General features: G+C 39.5%; 1 long non-coding RNA gene across 1 annotated transcript; it reads left to right on the forward strand.

Moving 5' to 3' along the window:
- Window positions 1–14,629: 14,629 nt before the first annotated feature.
- Window positions 14,630–15,376, forward strand: LOC147928995 (uncharacterized). The gene is made up of 2 exons (XR_015579536.1): window positions 14,630–14,995; window positions 15,090–15,376. It is a non-coding gene; the product is annotated as an uncharacterized LOC147928995 (long non-coding RNA).
- The last annotated feature ends 2,568 nt before the right edge of the window (window positions 15,377–17,944 follow it).

Genomic DNA, 17,944 nt, shown 5'->3' on the forward strand with positions numbered 1-17,944 from the left:
GATACCAAGATCGACGAGCTGATCGGGATATCAATGGTATGACCGATGGGTCATTTTAACGGTACATCCGATACCGAGCTTCAGGTACACGAGTGGTTCGGGAAGCCGTTAGAGCAACCGTTCACCGTGCACTGAAAGGACTATATATCCCCATCCCTAATATGTGCAAGCCAGTGGGGTCGGTTGGTTGTATGGCTAAGCAAAAAAGGATGGGTCAAGGGTAAAGTTATATTCTGCTGCGTAAAGGGGTCTACGAAGCAAGGCCACGAGCCAAAGCTTAGTGACCGAATCAAAGGATATTCGGCCTAGAATGGGGCCGAATGGAAGCCGTGACCGCGGACGCTGGGACGTCCGGGTCGGGGTCTTTCACCATTCCCTAACAATAGAATGTTTTTTTGATTTGTCAAAACCACGCATATTCCAGGAGAAACCAAACATTAACGACGCGGTTTGGAGTTCTTCTTGCTTGATATGCCAGGAGGAAAACTCTTGGCTTGCTGAGAAGAGGACTCTGAAGCAGGCTTATTGAAAAGCTTGGATTGTCGAGGTAAGGAAACTCGAACGGCTGACTCCACTGCAGGATCTGATTTAACCTTAACTACATTTGCAGATGTTCCTGTGGGAGGAGCCAACTCTCGAGGATCAACCGTGTCCTTTGCCAGTTTGCCAACATCCTCCAAAGTTGTGTCCCCAGTGTCTTGCAGAACAGAGTATCGAGATGACCCGATAATAGTTTGGTTAACAACAGACGAACTACGAACTTTTGCAGCACTTTTACAACCCTTCCCTGGAGAGACAACTGACCAACCCACTGCATCCTCCTCCAACTATTTATATGTTTGTCCCTCACCTTCTGGAATTGCATGAGTTGCAGTCGGCAGAACCGGAGGTGGAACCTCCAACTCGAGAGCCTTAGATGGAGAAACAATCTCACCCTCCTCAACAACCACTGCATAATCCTTTGTTGGGGACACTTGTGCAGTCAAAGAACTATCATCGGAATGCCCCCACATTTGACAACGGGAGCATCGCGGCGGAAGCCATGGGTAGAGAAACTCCACAACTGAAACCGAAACGTGCTTGGCAAGGTTCTTGTGAGATTAACTTCCACAAAGACTTTAGCCTCATCAAATTTAGTAATTTACTACAGAGCTCTGTATCCGGGTGTAGCCTAATAGGGTTACCTATGGGACTAGTCAAGAAACCAAGACCTTCCTAGGAAAAAAAAGAATGAGGCACATTTTTCATAGTGACCCACAAGGGCATTAAGGTAATCACCGGCTCCGCATCATAGGGACCCCCGCAATATTCCACATTCCTCTACGTAAAACTCTCAACTTTGTAGCCTCATCACGAATACGAAACCGAACCAAAGTTGTCGAGTTCTCATAAACGTCTATGCGAACTGACTTATCACCAAGAGGCCAGATCCTATTGACGATCACATGAATCTTGGCTACATGAGGAGCCGTTGAAGGGAATCGTCCCACCAAAAAGTCATCCCACAGAGGAACCGAGCCCTGAAGCACCGCATCAGGAACCTCAATCGTTGGATCACCATCAATCAAACTAATTTCAAAATCATGTTTCTTACGCGATGGACGCTTATTCACCACTGCTGCATAGGATTGTTGCTTATTTTGAGAAGAGGACTCTTCACCCTGAGGAGGGCCCGAGGAAGCCAGCTCCGACATGAGGGCACCCCGGCGGTGGCCATCACGAACCCTAGAATCGCCCTTTGTATCGCACTTTCCTTATTTAAACAGTCGCCTCTCTGAACAGTATAAAACGTTGCATAAAGTGTTCGACTTCATTATTACATTTTATCACAACTTTTGTTCATGTGTTCTGTTCAGCTCAAGCAAGAATATTCATTTTGTGCTATACCCACTTTATATAAGACTTGTGTTACTACCTCTTTGTTAAAACTACTCGATATTATCTCTGGAACTCAGGCTGATTGGGTGTCTGGTTTCTTAACTCGATACACTTTTCAACTCACGGCCCACTCTGTATGGCGAGAACGCAATGCACGGCGCAATGGGGAGACTCCTACATCTGAGATAACTCTTATTGGCTGGCTTGACAAGCAAATAAAAGCTCAACTGCTGGCTATTGAGAGGATGGGCGATCGACGCTATGCTATGGGTCTCCAGGCTTGGCTAGCTACCCGGTTTTGAGGAGATAGTTTAAACTTTGATAACTTGGGGGTTTTTTTAAATGTTCTAAGCCAATATTTTTCAAACAAAGCTGTTGTAAAACATTATTTTTTCTTTGAATATAAGTTAACATTTTATTCAAAAAAAAAAAAGAATATTCATTTTAAATTTTAGCATCATCCGTATCTGGATATGATATCCGTATCTTTTCTATCCATTATAAATTTTAACATTATCCGTATCTTTTCTATCTGCTATTTCACTATGCGTATTTGTATCCCTTTTGCCGCATATCTGTTTTTCCGGAGAGGATTCGGATACGGATATCCGCCAATAATAGATATTAATCTCAAACTTATAAATGATTTATCAAGTTGTTTTGTCTTCACACTTTTAAAATGTTTTCTGAAAGTTCCCAAGTTTTTTTTTTACCTTTTTACTGAGAATAAAATTTGACAAAATATTATGGCTGCAAATGGATGTACTCTTCAACCTAGTTGATTAGGTTGAACTGTATATTTCAACTTTGTTTAGCCAAAAAATCATCATTTGACATAAATATTCTTTCAACCCAAATTTATTGGGTCCCACCATGGAGCAGGAAAATAACACTTTGCTGAATATTGTTCAACCTCAAAATAGGAGATGAACAGAATGAATGATATGAAAACTTAGTTTAATTTAATTTTTAATTATATTTATTTAATTTCTATGTTTGAATTAATATTTTTGGCTTTAGAAAAAAGTTATTTAACAAATCAATCGTGGAAATCTAGATAATCTAGAAAAATCAAATATTATGAGTTTAAAAAATCTGTTTTCAAATATATTTATAGTTTTTAATAATAATATAAATTCAGATATTATTATAGATATATTAATAATATTAAATTTTGTATTCAGCTATTCAACTGCATGATCACCATTTAACATGGATGATCAGATGGGATGCAAGGTGTTTTAATACCCTTATGATGTTGTAGCATAAACGATGTCAATCCATAAAGAGTTTGATATATAAGCAGTCAAGGCATGATCAATACATTCAAGTTAAGTCAAATGAAATGCAATAAACTAAGACAATTTAAGACAGTACTAATGCATAATTAAACTAAAGAACAAGTGCAATATACTATGCTAAGCAAAAGAAAACTACTAACAAATGCAATAAAAAGTAAATTGTAATGAAACAAAACATAAACAAGGAAGTAAACTGGTGCTCGAGTATGCACTAGGTCGAGTGCATGGTCGAGTGATGCATAACAGAAGAACAAAATTAAAACAAAGAACAAAAATGCAAAATAAACGATGACAAATGATTAAATATGAAAGCAGTAACAAACAATGAGCAAATAGGTCTTAGAGATGGGGGTAATTGGTTGGTATCAAGCTAAGCTTACCCAGATTGTTTAACAAACTTCACAAAAACTATCCCTCGACAATGATCTTCTAATACTTGATAATCCATTCTCACGATAATAGCAATCAAGTTTAGTAACATCCTAACCCAACTCTCATTGGTGGAACCATACAAAACAGGCAATAAACTCCAGATCATTCTTTGTCAAAAACCACCCCAGACAACTAATCTCTTAGGATAGGCACAATAATCTCCATTATTAGCCTATCCAACATCTTAAACATCTTTTGCATGATAAAAAACCTAAGATCTATCTTTTACATCTTAGAACAAAGATACCATAAAGAACACCTAAATAAGGGATTTATAAAAAATTAAGCTTAAACAATCTAGATAAACATAGCTCTTTACTAACATATCTCATCTCTAATATCCTAATCCACTACTCAGATCTAAAAATCATGATGAAGAACATATGACATGTGGCCGAGTACTACACGACGGTGTAGCTGAGTGCGCCAGTAGAGAGGGACTCTGTAATGCTCGCGTCCCGCGATCCTAAAGGGGGGCAGTTTGTTTTAAGGTAATGGATAGCTATATGAGCTTAAGTAGCTAAGCTACTAGCTCAAACAGCTAGAATACGAGCTGAATGAGCTGAACAAGCTCGATGAACATGTTAGTTCAGCTGTGGACAACTCTGGACAGCTATAGGCCAGCTGCGGACAGCTATGGACCAGCTGCGGCCAGCTAGTGTCAGCTCAACCAGCTAGCGTCTAGCTAGCGTCAGCTAGACCAGCTTGACAATGGTGGACAGTGTCCGGGCCAGCTGGGGAGCTTGTGGATGGTCATGGGACAGCATGACCAAAAAGGCATGACCGAACGGGCATGGCCGGACAAGCACAAACAGACAGGCACGTCCGAACGTGCACGAATGAAGGGCCTTGACGGACAGGTGCCTTTTGGGGCCTAGACTTCAGCCAGGGCACTATAAATAGAGGGCAAGACCTTCATTTTCAACACACCATCATCCTTCCATCGTCCATCTAAGCCTAAGAAGAAAAGGGGGTGCGGCTCGGCGAGTTTACTCGTCCGAACTGATGCGCATGCTACCTCTCTACCGAAGGTACGATTAGACGAGCGACGAGTCGGCAATCGGGCCGAACTGATCGCAGGATGATCGACGGTTCGATTATAGAATCAGACCGATCGAATGGTCATCGTCGATCTGCGTCAATGGACGGATCGATCGAGGGTTGACCGGTGATTCAATCGCTAGTCGGATCAGGCGATCAAAGGATCGACGATACGAGCTGTAGGTTGGATTGATCGGTTGGGTGGTCGGCAACTCAGTCGGAAGTATCGGCCTAGGTCTGTGGTCGATCGACGATTCGATTATGGGGTCGGAACGTTGATCAGACCTGGCTATGATACCAAGACCGACGAGTTGACCGGGGTATCAAAGGTATGACCGATGGGGCATTTAAAAAGTATGTCCGATACCGAGCTTCGGGTACGCGAGTGCTTTGGGAAGCCGTTAGAGCAACAGTTCACCGTGCACCGAAGGGACTATATGTCCCCATCCCTAATATGTGCAAGCCAGTGGGGTTGGTTGGTTGTCTGGCTAAGCACAAAGGGATGGGTAAAGGTTAAAGTTAAATTCCGCTGCGTAAAAGGGTCTACAAAGCAAGGCCACGAGCCAAAGCTTTGTGACCAAATTAAAGGATATTCGGCCAGGAATGGGACCGAATGGAAGCCGTGACCGCGGATGCTGGAACGTCCGGGTCGGGGTCTTTCAAGTTGGTATCAGAGCATGCGCGATCCTGTGAGGACCGATGGAGTTGTGCTATGTGTTCGGACGAAATGGAAATCTCTGATAAGATCGAAAACATGCTTGGGAACGGGAATGTGTTCGCCAAGATGCACTCGTGAATGGAGCGATTGTTCAAAATGTCGAACACATAGCACATCGACCAGAGCGTCGGGAAAGTGTCGACCAAAGGTCGAGAGAAACATGGACCAAAGATCCAGGAAAGGACGACCGCGTCCAGGAAGGACCAAGGTCGGGAAATTATCCTAGTTGGGATAGAACTAGGACAGGAAAAGACTTGATCTATTCGGAGATTGTCCAAGATCAAGGGAAAAAGATTGCGTTGGAGAAGACGTAGATCTTGGAAACTTGACCAAGTCCCAAAAAGAGCATGATCGGCAATAGATCAAGTCTCGAGTGGGCGATGGTCAGGAGTCTTTACACCCACCAAATTCGAGGACGAATTCATTTTAAGGGGGATAGACTTCTAACGCCCGCGTCCCGCGATCCTAAAGGGGGGCAGTTTGTTTTAAGGTAATCGATAGCTATATGAGCTTAAGTAGCTAAGCTACTAGCTCAAATAGCTAGAATATGAGCTGAACAAGTTAGTTCAGCTGCGGACAACTCTGGACAGCTATTGGCCAGCTGCGGACAGCTTGGCCAGCTAGTATCAGCTTGTCCAGCTAACGGCCAGCTAGTGTCAGCTCAACCAGCTAGTGTCAGCTAGACCAGCCGGACAGTGGTGGACAGTGTCCGGGTCAGCTGGGGAGCTTGTGGACGGTCATGGGACAGCATGACCGAACAGGCATGACCGAACGGATATGGCTAGACAGGCACAGACGGACAGGCACGTCCGAACGTGCACGAATGAAGGGCCTTGATGGACAGGTGCCTTTAGGGGCCTAGACTTCGGCCAGGGCAATATAAATAGAGGGCAAGGCCTTCATTTTCAACACACCAACATCCTTCCATCGTCCATCTAAGCCTAAGAAAAAAAGGGGGTGCGGCTCGGCGAGTTTACTCGTCCGAACTGATGCGCATGCTACCTCTCTATTGAAGGTACGATGAGACGAGCGACGGGTCAGCAATCGGTCCAAACTGATCGTAGGATAAGCGATGGTTCGGCGATGGGGCCGAACTGATAGCAGGATGATCGACGGTTAGATTATAGAATCGGACCGATTGAATGGTCATCGCCAATCCGCGTCAATGGATGGATCGATCGAGGGTTGACCGGTGATTTAATCGCTAGTCAGATCGGGCGATCAAAGGATCGACGATACGAGCCGTAGGTTGGATTGATCGGTCGGGTGGTCGACAAGTCAGTCAGAAGTATTGGCCCAAGTCTGTGGTCGATCGACGATTCGATTATGGGGTCAGATCGTTGATCGGACCTCACTATGATACCAAGACCGACAAGTTGACCGGGGTATCAAAGGTATGACCGATGGGTCATTTAAACAGTATGTCTGATACTGAGCTTCGGGTACGCGAGTGGTTCGGGAAGCCGTTAGAGCAACCGTTCACCATGCACCGAAGGGACTATATGTCCCCATCCCTAATATGTGAAAGCCAGTGGGGTTTGTTGGTCGTATGGCTAAGCACAAAGGGATGGGTCAAGGTTAAAGTTATATTCCGCTGCGTAAAGAGGTCTACGAAGCAAGGCCATGAGCCAAAGCTTAGTGACCGAATTAAAGGATATTCGGCTGGGAATTGGGCCGAGTGGAAGCAATGACCGCGGACGCTGAGACGTCCGGGTCGGGGTCTTTCAGACTCGCCGAGTGCGTCTGTTGACAGGGACTCGCATTGATGTTCTTTGCTCATGTGCCTTTGTGGCTGTGAGTATAGGTGTTCACGTGTATGGGGGAAGTGATGAAATGATGGAGTGAAGGGCCCTAGGAGTGTAGAGTTGAATTGCCTTTGCAAGACGTTTATGTAAAAATTAAGTTATCGTGTTTTGGCCTTAGGCTTGGCGCCGTAAACATTGTGAATGTTTTTTGAACTTATTTTGGCCTTAGGCTTGGCGCCGTGAACAACTTCGAATGGTACTAGCCTTGTTCGGGCCAACACAACGCGTCAGACCGCGAGGGTTGCAAAACCTTAGTAGTCTCGGTCGCGGGTAGAATTGTGCTAGGGAGGACCGGTTGGGAAGCTGCAGCTTTCGTCCCTCGACCGAACCACCTCAGCGCAGTGCCCATCGTAGTGTTATGTGGCTGTCTGTTGGCCTGTCCGGCCATAAGACGATTCAGGGGCGTTATAGCCGGTTTGTGAAGCTTTATGGGTTGATTGTCATGCCTTTCATGGAACTGTTGAAGAAAAATGGGTTATGTTGGTCTGCTGAAGAAATGACAGCTTTCCAAGCTCTTAAGGCGACATTGACTAGTCTACCATTTTTGTGCTTACCCGATTTCAACCATGAATTCACCATTGAAACCAATGCATCAAGGGCTAACATTGGGGTGTTTTGTCCTAAAACAAGCGACCAATTGCTTATTTAAGTTAGGCATTTTGCTCTACAGGCAGGATTATCTATGAACGAGAGTTGTTAGCAGTCGTAATGGTTGTATCCCATTGGAAACATTATCTCACATAGCCATGGGCAAAATAACCGGATCCGAAACCCAAACCTGAACCTAACCCTGACCCGAAGTAGGTACTTCGGTTCAGATATGGATGTTGTATTATACTCGATCGGGTTTAGTTCTCCTAAAGATTGGATATCCGATCAGGTTCGGATATTACCCGATATCCAGTCACACCCGAACCAATCTGAACGTATGTATACATCTATCTATACATTTATACAATCCCTAATTATACAATCCCTAATAATACAACTGAACTAACCTTCAATAGCCTGTTCGGCTTCTCATTTTCAAAATCGTGACAAAGGTGTTTAATCTCCAATTGTTCAAGCTGGAAATTCACACTCATGATAAAGCATTATCTCCTCTGTCTGCGACTTCACGGAGGCTATCACAAGTACATCTTCTTCTCTTTTTACTTGTCCTCTTGAAACTTAGGCCTTAATCATACAAACTTAAGAGTATTAGACGAGCAATATAGTCATATAGAGATAGATATAATCAATAGCAGGTGTTTGAGTGTTTGTATGTTTGCATGTTGGTTTTATGTTCGATATCTCTATTTGAGTGTTTGTATGTTTTTCGACTTATCATTGATCTTGAGAAGGGTTAGGATCTTGAGAAGACTTATCATATATGTTCGATATCTCTGTTTGTATGTTTGTATGTTGGTTTTATATAATCAATTGCAGATGTTTGAGTGCTTGAGTGTTTGTATGTTTTTCGACTTATCATTGATCATCGTAAAGTGTAAAGCTAAGTTATAGTTTTTTTTTTAATTTAAAGATGGATTCATCATCTCTAACTCATGATAACAGAGACAGAGAGAGATATGAACATGAAGAGGAAGAAGAATATTTGACACCGGAGTCTAATTTAAGGGGCAAAAGAAAATAAACTCATGGTCATGGAAATCAATTTGGTGGTGGAGGAACAGCTTCTGAGCAAAACAAGAGCCCAAGGATACTTCCGTCTAGATCCGGTGTATGGTGCCACTTCAAAAGAGTACCTGGAAGCTGTGACAGATGTACCTGCAACTATTGTGAAAAAGGATTAGGATGTGCAACAAAGTCAGGGACAAAAAACTTGTGGAATCATAAAGATATATGTAAGGCATTCAAGGCATGGGAAGAAGGTCAAGATGCTACACAAGGACAATAAGTTATTAATCAAGAAGGAAACCTATAGAGTGCAAAAGTCTCTTAGCATGTTTTTAGAGAAGCACTTAATCAAATGGTGGTGATAGGAGAGCTACCATTGTTGTTTGTAGAATCCATGGCATTAATATTCTTTTGCAACAAGGTTAGTCTTCTCTTAATATGGTTAACATTCTCTTAGCAACTTCTTTATTAGATATGTTTTTACTAATCAAAATTTATCTTGTATAATCTGTTTAGGTAAACTTGTATAAGCCTCACTCAAAAAGGACATCAACAAGAGATATAGTGAAAATGTATCATGAGAGGAAGGTCACACTTATACAATGGTTTATTGAGAGTAAGAAAAGAGTGTCACTCGCCACTGATATTTGGGTATCCTCGGTAACATGTATGTTTCTTCCATTATATTTAGATCATTACATTCTTATTCTTCATCAGGTTCTCTTCTCTAATATGAGCTCCTTCTTTTTTTTTCTATCCACATGTTCAAGTTATATGGTTATAACAGCACACTACGTTGATAAACATTGGCGATTGAAGAAGTTAATCATTGGATTCAAGTATGTCTTGGATCACAAAGGTAAGACAGTCGCCAATACTCTTCTACAATGTCTTGCTGACTAGGGGATAGAGAAGGTATTTACTGTGACTGTGGATAATGCAACTACTAATAGCAATGCTCTGAGTGAGTTTCAGTCTACCTTCTCTCTAATTAGGACAGATTCTCTAGTGTTGAATGGAGATTACATGCATATGAGATGTGTTGGGCATATTATAAACTTGATAGTTAGGGACGGCATGGCTGAAATGGATAGTAGTGTTACTTCAGTCCGCAATGCTATATCTTATGTCAGATCAGGACCAAAAAGGAGAAAGGCATTTGAGATGAGAGTGGAAAGTGGTAGATTCACGAAGGGTAGTTTGCCTCTAGATGGAATTCGACATATTTGTTGTTGACAAGAGCAATTAAGTTCAAAGGAGATTTTGATAGGATGGATATTGAAGATAAGCTTTACAATGATTATTTCTTAGAGTATGAGAATGGAGAAAAAAGGTTAGGACCTCCTTTGATGAATGATTGGCATAAAATAGAAAGGTTTGTGAAGTTTCTTTATGTTTTCCATCAGGCTACATTGGTAGTTTCTGCTACCACTACTTTGAATTTAAGTGCTATAGTGAGATAGTAAACATTGCAGTGAAGCTTCAGTTACTTTGTCTTAATAGCGATGATGATGTGATGGTTAATGCCAAGAAGATGTATAAGAAATTTGACAAATATTGGGATGACATTAAGAACATAAACATCATGTTGATAATTGCTAGTGTTTTTGATCCGAGAAAGAAGATGGAGTTTGCAAATTTGTGTTTTGCGGAGCTGTATGGAGAAGATAGTACAAGTGCTAAGGGGTTGAATGAATCAGTTTTGATTGCCATGCGTGCGATGTATAAGGAGTATAGTGAAAGATATGCTGAATCAACATCTCAGGCATCCGGTCAGTCTGAATCATCATCTCAGTTTAATGAAGTGAGGAAAACAGATGGGTTATTCGACTCAAAGGAAGATGAAATTGATGGTTATAACCCAATAGAGCAGAAGTATGATACATTGCTAAGAAATATTGAAGTTAGAGATACTAATGAATTGGAAACTTATTTGAGAGTAGAAGTTGAGAATCCTGAACTGATTGTGGGCATTGAGTATGATATTCTCTCTTGGTGGAAATTCAACAGTGCAAGGTATCCCATTATCTAAGATGGCTAGAGATTTATTTGCTATGCAGGTGTCTTCTATTGCTTCTGAAAGTACTTTTAGCACTAGTGGAAGGATAATATAACCATATAAAAGATGTCTTACACAATACATGGTGGAGGTTTTGATGCGTACTGAACAATGGTTAAAACAAGATATTCATTTTGAAGAAGAGGTGCTTACAAATGCACAAATTCTTGCAGAAGTTAAGTTTGAAGATGAACTTGAAAGATGTACTGTTTTTTTGTCTATCTGTTTGATGTTGATTATTAAGATACAATCTCTAAGACTATTTTTGTTTGTCATTTTCTTTCCAGAGTTTGAAACTCTAACTCTCTAAGTGGTTTTGGTCCCAACGTGTTTTAAAAGAAGATGAGAATAGGGGTTTGATGTTTTGGAGCAGAAGTAGGTCGGATAAAGAAGAAGAGGGTTCGATGTTTGGATGAAGAAGATGACATCATATGATTGTTCTTTTAATTCTCTACTTACTCATCTCTTTAAGACTTAAACTTATATTTGTTTTTACTATTCTATCTCTTTAAAACTTAAACTCTCATTTCAATATTTCAATTCAGAATTGATTTGATTTCGGGTTTTTTCTTAATTTCAAATTGAAATCAGTGAATATCGGGTATTTATCAATTTCGGATAAAAATACCTGAAACATATCAGATATTCAACGCCAACTTTGGATTTCGGGTAAATCCGAAAATACCCGAATCTGAAAACATCTGACCCGAACCCGACCTGATCCTATAAAATATCCGATCAGGTTTTATATGTCTACATCCGAACATCCAAACATCCGAAAATCTGGACCTGAACCCGATCGGATACCCGAATGCCCAAGCCTAATCTCACAGGGAGATAATTTGTGATTAAGACTGACCAAAGGTTTTTAAGGCATTTATTGGACCAAAAGGCTAACAACAGAGGTGGGCTGCTAAGTTGCTCGGATTGACATATAAAATGGAATATAAACTCGTGAAAACATAGTTGTAGACGCCTTGTCCAAGAGACCTCATGAGGAATCGTTAGTATAACTTTCGCTCACGGCTCCTCTCACACTGGACAAGGGTAAGTTGCTGGAGGAAATCAAGACAAATAAAGAGTATGGGCTGGTGTTAAATGAAATGGAGTCTGGATTTGCCAAACAAGAATTTCAGTTTAAATAGGGTTTGGTATACAATGAGGGAAGGTTGTTGGAACAGTTTCATGCCAGTGTTGTTGGAGAGCATGAGGGAGCTTTTAAAACATTTAAAAGGCTCTCACAAGAAGTGTACTGGAAGTGCATGAGGAAGGATGTAGTCAAATACATTACAATGTGCCAAGTTTGTCAAAAAAATAAGTACTCAACCTTATCTCATGCGGGTTTGCTTTCTCATCTCCTGATTCCAACCCAAGTGTTGATAAACCTTAGCCTCTACTTCGTCAGAGGTGGATCGTTTGAGCAAATACAACCATTCCATTTCCCTCAAGCATCCCTTCGCACCAAAAACAATGGTTGAAGCCTTCATAAGAGAAGTGGTTAAGCTTCATGGGTTCCATGAAACATTGGTGTCTGACAAGGATCGAATTTTCCTGAGCAGCTTTACGTCTGAGCTTTTCAAACTGTATGGGGCTGCGTTTCACAAGAGCACTGCCTACCACCCACTAACGGATGGGCAAACAGAGGTCGTTAACCGCTGCTTGGAGACTTATTTAAGGTGTTTTGCAAGTCGTCGACCTTCATGTTTAGCGCAATGGCTTCCATGGACAGAGTATTGGTATAACTCTTTGTACCCTTCCTCTATTCAAACAACTCCCTTTGTTGCGGTTTATGGCAGAGAACCACCAAGACTGGTGAAATATGGTGATACGCCAATAGAAAATGCCATTGTGGAGGAACTGTTGAAGGACAGGTAAAATCTTCTCGTGGAGCTGCAAGAAAATTTGGTCATGGCAAATGATTAGATGCATAAGGGAGCAAATAAGCACAAGAGGGATATGAATTTCTCAGCCGGGAATGGGTCTACGTGAAATTAAGACCTTATAGAATAATTTATGGTTGTGAGATAGAATGAGAAACTGACTCAACGGTACTTTGGACCTAATAAGGTGACAGCAAGGATTGGAAGGGTTGCCTATAAACTAGCGTTGCCTAAGCACAACAACATTCATCCAATTATTCATGTTGCTCAGCTCAAGCGAGCAGTTCCAGCTGACTACACTGCTGAAGAGCTTCCTGCAATTCTCACTCTGGCCTTATAGTAGGCGGTTGAGCGAAAAGTTTGTGGACATTCACTAGTCAGCTCAGGGTAATGAAACATAAGTGTTAGTACATTGGAAGGGTTTACCAGCTCTTGAGTCGACTTGGAATCACTTTCTGACTTAGTGGCTCAGTTCCCAGATGTTGACCTTGAGGACAAAGTGGCTTTATTACAAAAGGAGTATTGATAGGCTACGGGTTCTCATTGCTTACATGAAGAAGAAAATGAGAACAAAAAAGAGAAGAGCTAGACAAGAGTGGTCCAAGAAAGACAAGAAAAGTGGCTGAAGTGTAGTTGGAAGTGAAGTGTGAGAGAGTCTCTGCTCTAAAGAGAGTCTTTTTATCAAATACTCCTTCCGTTTCATAATATAGGATGTTTTAGAGGTTTTTTTTTTGTTTCATAATATAAGATGCTTTCAAATATTTAAGTAACTTTTAGATTATTTTTATATTTTCTTATTATTTATTTTATGCCGTCTTGTTTATGATTGGTTGAACTTTTTTAAAGTGGTTATTTCTTAATCTGCGTGATTTCACTCAAAACATCTTATATTTTGAAACGGAGGGAGTAATATATGTTGTCGTTTTGTTTAAAGGAACACTTGGAGCTTTGTATTACAGGTTTTCCAATTTTAGGGTTGCCACATCTAGGAAAAGAATCATATTTCAATCAGTTTCTTCTCTTACTCTCTTCCTTTTTTTTCTCTCGATCTGTTGGTCAAGTTGTTGATAGTTCTATTTGTTAAGTCATTGACTTAACAATCTTCAATTAAATCCCAATGGGCGTAATCGAGTGTTGAATGACCCTTAAGCTTAGGTATGGCTTGCCACACATTAGATTGATGCTTTCCAGATAAGGGCACTTCCTTGCGGTGTTTTTGGTGCTACAACTTCCCCCTTGTTTAGAGTAGTCTTTAGATCTTTTCTGATAGCAACTACAGAGTCAAACCTCTTATCTATTCTCTCATGGAGACCCAACCTCTTATCTCTTCACCCATGGAGACCCAGCTCACCTTTTCTATATTTCTTCTCTGTTGTATCTTGTTCGTCGTCACTTTATTATTTTTCTTGTTCAAACACTTCTTAAGATTTATGAATTGGAGCAAGGGATTTTTCTTGACCAAAAAACATAAGAAACACTTTTTAAAATCTAAACAATTGAATTGAGCCATACCGTAAAGGAAAAAGAAAAAAAGTAAAACAGAGGTGGCTTTATTTTTCTTTTCTTTTTTTGTGTAATAATAAAAAAGAAAAAAAAAAACTTTAAAACTCACATTTATTTTTTATTTAGACATTTAATATCTATTTTTTTTAATTAGAGAAAAATACATATATTATTTAAAACATACAATTTAATACTTCAAGAATATAAATGTTACTATTTTCATACTTACGGTTTTACAAAAAAAAAAAAAAAAAATCAGTTTTATCTTTATCTTAATTAATAATAAATTTCTATTAAAAACATACTATTGGTTTTCTTTTAACCAAATCAAACCGAGATCAAACCGGGTTATCACTACAATCGAAGTCTCTTGTTTTTTTGTGTTAAGAAACTCTGATGAGCTTTTTCACCGGCGAAAGAGAACCAAATTGAACGTTTGCTTCACATTTACATGAATTTTAGATTATAACTTAATCACCCGTTTACAACTTCTTCAATTTACATGAGTTAAATTCATACTTTGATTTTGAAGAGAATTTGAAAACATAAATAAAACTGAAAATTAGAGTAGACATATCTCTGCTTCAATCTAGTGGAGTTGTGTGGATCCGGAGGAGCAAAACAATTTTGATTGAGCAGTTTTGGCGTCGATTCGCTGTTATTAAACATCCTTTTGGTTTAGGAAGCCATCTTTGCCCTGGAAACGATCTTGCCAAGCTCGAGATTTCCATTTTTCTTCATCATTTTCTCCTCAAATACCGGTAACTCCCTCTCTCTCTCTCTCTCTCCCTCTCTGTGTATATAGCTCAGCTGAAGAAGAATCATAATGTTTTGTTTCCAATAACGAAATTGCAGGGTGGAACGGAGCAATCCCGGGTGTCCGGTGATGTTCTTGCCTCACGATAGGCCCAAAGATAATTGCTTAGCAAGAATCACCAAAAACGACGGCGTAAACATCTGCAAACTAGTTAGACCAAATCCAAATGTATAAGCTTCTTCTCAGGTTTTCCCATTGTTCTCCCTCTCTTCTCTTAGAACTTGATCCAAACCAGTTTCGGTTTGTGAATTTGGTTTACTAGCAAAAAAAAATATATGTATCCATAGAGTTTGAAGGATTTTTCCAAGTAATGTACCAAACTTTTTCAAATTAGGGTATAAAAAAAAACAAAGTAAAATAGAAGTTTCGGGAAATAGTTTGATTACCACATTAAGGATAATGTGGTTTGGAGTAAACTAAGGTTTGTTCTTTTATTTCGCATTTATTAGCCTAATAAATGCATCATTTTATTTCTTCTCTCTCGTTATCTAAATAGTACTAATTTCAAACTTCTAATACAAGTGGAGAATTGACTTCTTCAATAAATTGAAAAAAAAATTGAAATATTCAAATTAAATTGGTATTGATTGATTGAACTAAATTTATAGATTATTAGTTGTACTTACTTTTCTCGAATAAAAATTAGAAGACAAATATTTTGTAAGAATTTAGCAAAATTAAAAATAATTAAAGATAAGAGATTTAAAAAGCCCACAGAGCAGAACAGAACAGAGAACAGCAACAGCACCGTTATCTCCTGTCCACTATCTGAGTTTTTTTTTATACACAGACAAGACAACAAATAGACAGCTCGAGAGCGAGAGACTCTTGTTCCTTCCATTTTTTTTTTTTTTACAATTTCTTCTTCTATCTTTAAATTTAGCAACTTTTTCTCTTCACACAACAAAAAGCTTCGATTTTGATCCGTAATTAGTGTTTTCTTACATTTGATGAATCATAGTAGCTCAAAGAACTACTAGAGCAATCGGAAGATTCGATGAATCCATCCATCTTCCTATATTGTAAACCGTAATAGGTTTAACCATTTTAATTTGGTCAAAAGAGAACCGATAGTATTTTAAAAAATAAAAATTTATAATTAATTAAGATAAAGATAAAACTGGAATTTTAATTTTGTTTTGAAAAGTTGAGTATGAAAATAGCAACATTTATATTCTCGAAGTATTAAACCGTTTATTTTAATTAATATAGGTATTTTTTTTTATCAAGAAGACCAAATATTAAACGTTCAAAATAAAAAATAAACTAGAGTTTTTAAAACTTTTTTCCTCAAATAAAAACTCTGGATTAGATATGATTATACTTCTTTTTCTTCTTCGTTGAATCGATTTCAGTGGCGAGTTGTATCAGATTAATAATAAAAATTAATTCGTTGTTCATTAATTTAATTAATTTTTCAACTGTGTACTTTAAATAATATATATATTTTATATTTTCTATTTTCTCATTCGACCACCTAAATATAGACATAAGACTATGTACAATGGTTATCAAATTCACCACCCTCTACCCAACTTTTAACACTCATCATTTTTTTTTTTTTTTTTTTGCAAATAGATCAGCTCATGAGAACCAATGAGAAGGAAAAACGTTTACAAGCAAAACATGATGCGGATATGTACGCGCTTGGCGTGCCAAAGAATCTGCAGTTACATTAGCATTTCTGGAAATAAGAGATAGAGAGAAGGAAGAAAACTCCTCTTTGTCCATCTTGATATCATCGAGATAGGTCTTGAAGGCCCATCAATCGTCGAGAGAAGACACCATCTTCACAAAGTCTGAGCAATCTGTGTAAAAAGCCACATCTCGATAGTCATGACCAATCATGCACCGCAAAGCCCAAACAAATGCTTCTACTTCAGCATGCAAAGGGGAAAAACTTCGTCGGAAATTGGCGGCTCCCTTTGTCGTCGAAGCTTCCTGAAAGGATGAACACACCCATCCTGCATCCGCAAAAGCATCACCCGCTTTCCACGATCCATCGACAAAACATCTGTAACCAGAAAAACAGTAGGAAGATGCCCTATGCGCCCCGACTCTCAAGCACTAGTGGCGTTGGGAAACGGTGATAAATCTTCACCTTCATTCTCTGCAACCATGTAGATGTCTCCTCTATCGCTAATCTAACGACATCCTCGGGCTTGTCTAGACCTGGGCATATAATCTGAAACCAAACAAACCAAACCGAACCGATCTGGAAAAACCGATTTGTATCGGTTTTGGTTTCTCTATTAAAACCGATCAGTTTTTATATTGATCGTGATTTGGTTTTCGGTTTTAAACCGATCCGAACAAAAATCCGATCGGTTATCCACTAAATTAAATATATTATTAATTTTCTATATATTTGGGTTTAGATTGATAATATTTTGGGCTTATTTCTGGGCCGGAGCCCAGTAGCTACCTGAGACAATAAGGTTAAGGGTCACACGTTAAAGCCATCTGAGCTATCCAAACTTTTTAATTATAATTTCTGAGTAATATATATAAGGTTCAGATTAAGTTCGGATTTAAAAAAAAAATTGAAAACCGTTCTGAATCCGAACGAATCCGAACCGATCCGGCCGGATTCTATACATCCCAATCCGAAAAATCCAAAATCTAAAAAATCCGATCTGATCCGAACCGAAAATCGAAACGCACAGGACTAGGCTTGTCCATAAGATTCTCAAATACATGAGCATTCCTTGCATTCCATATATACCACATAATCCAAGGGAAGGCCGCAACTTGAGAATCTGGATTGACGGAATCTGGATTAACGGAACCCAGAAAATGATTCATTTGAATACAGAGAGTCTGTAGAAAAGGAAACCGGTCCGACCGGCATCATTTTTTTTTCCACCTAATGATTCAACGCTAAATTCAATTT

Source organism: Camelina sativa, chromosome 14, assembly GCF_030686135.1.
Source record: "Camelina sativa cultivar CO46 ecotype springtype chromosome 14, ASM3068613v1".
Lineage (NCBI taxonomy): Eukaryota > Viridiplantae > Streptophyta > Magnoliopsida > Brassicales > Brassicaceae > Camelina > Camelina sativa.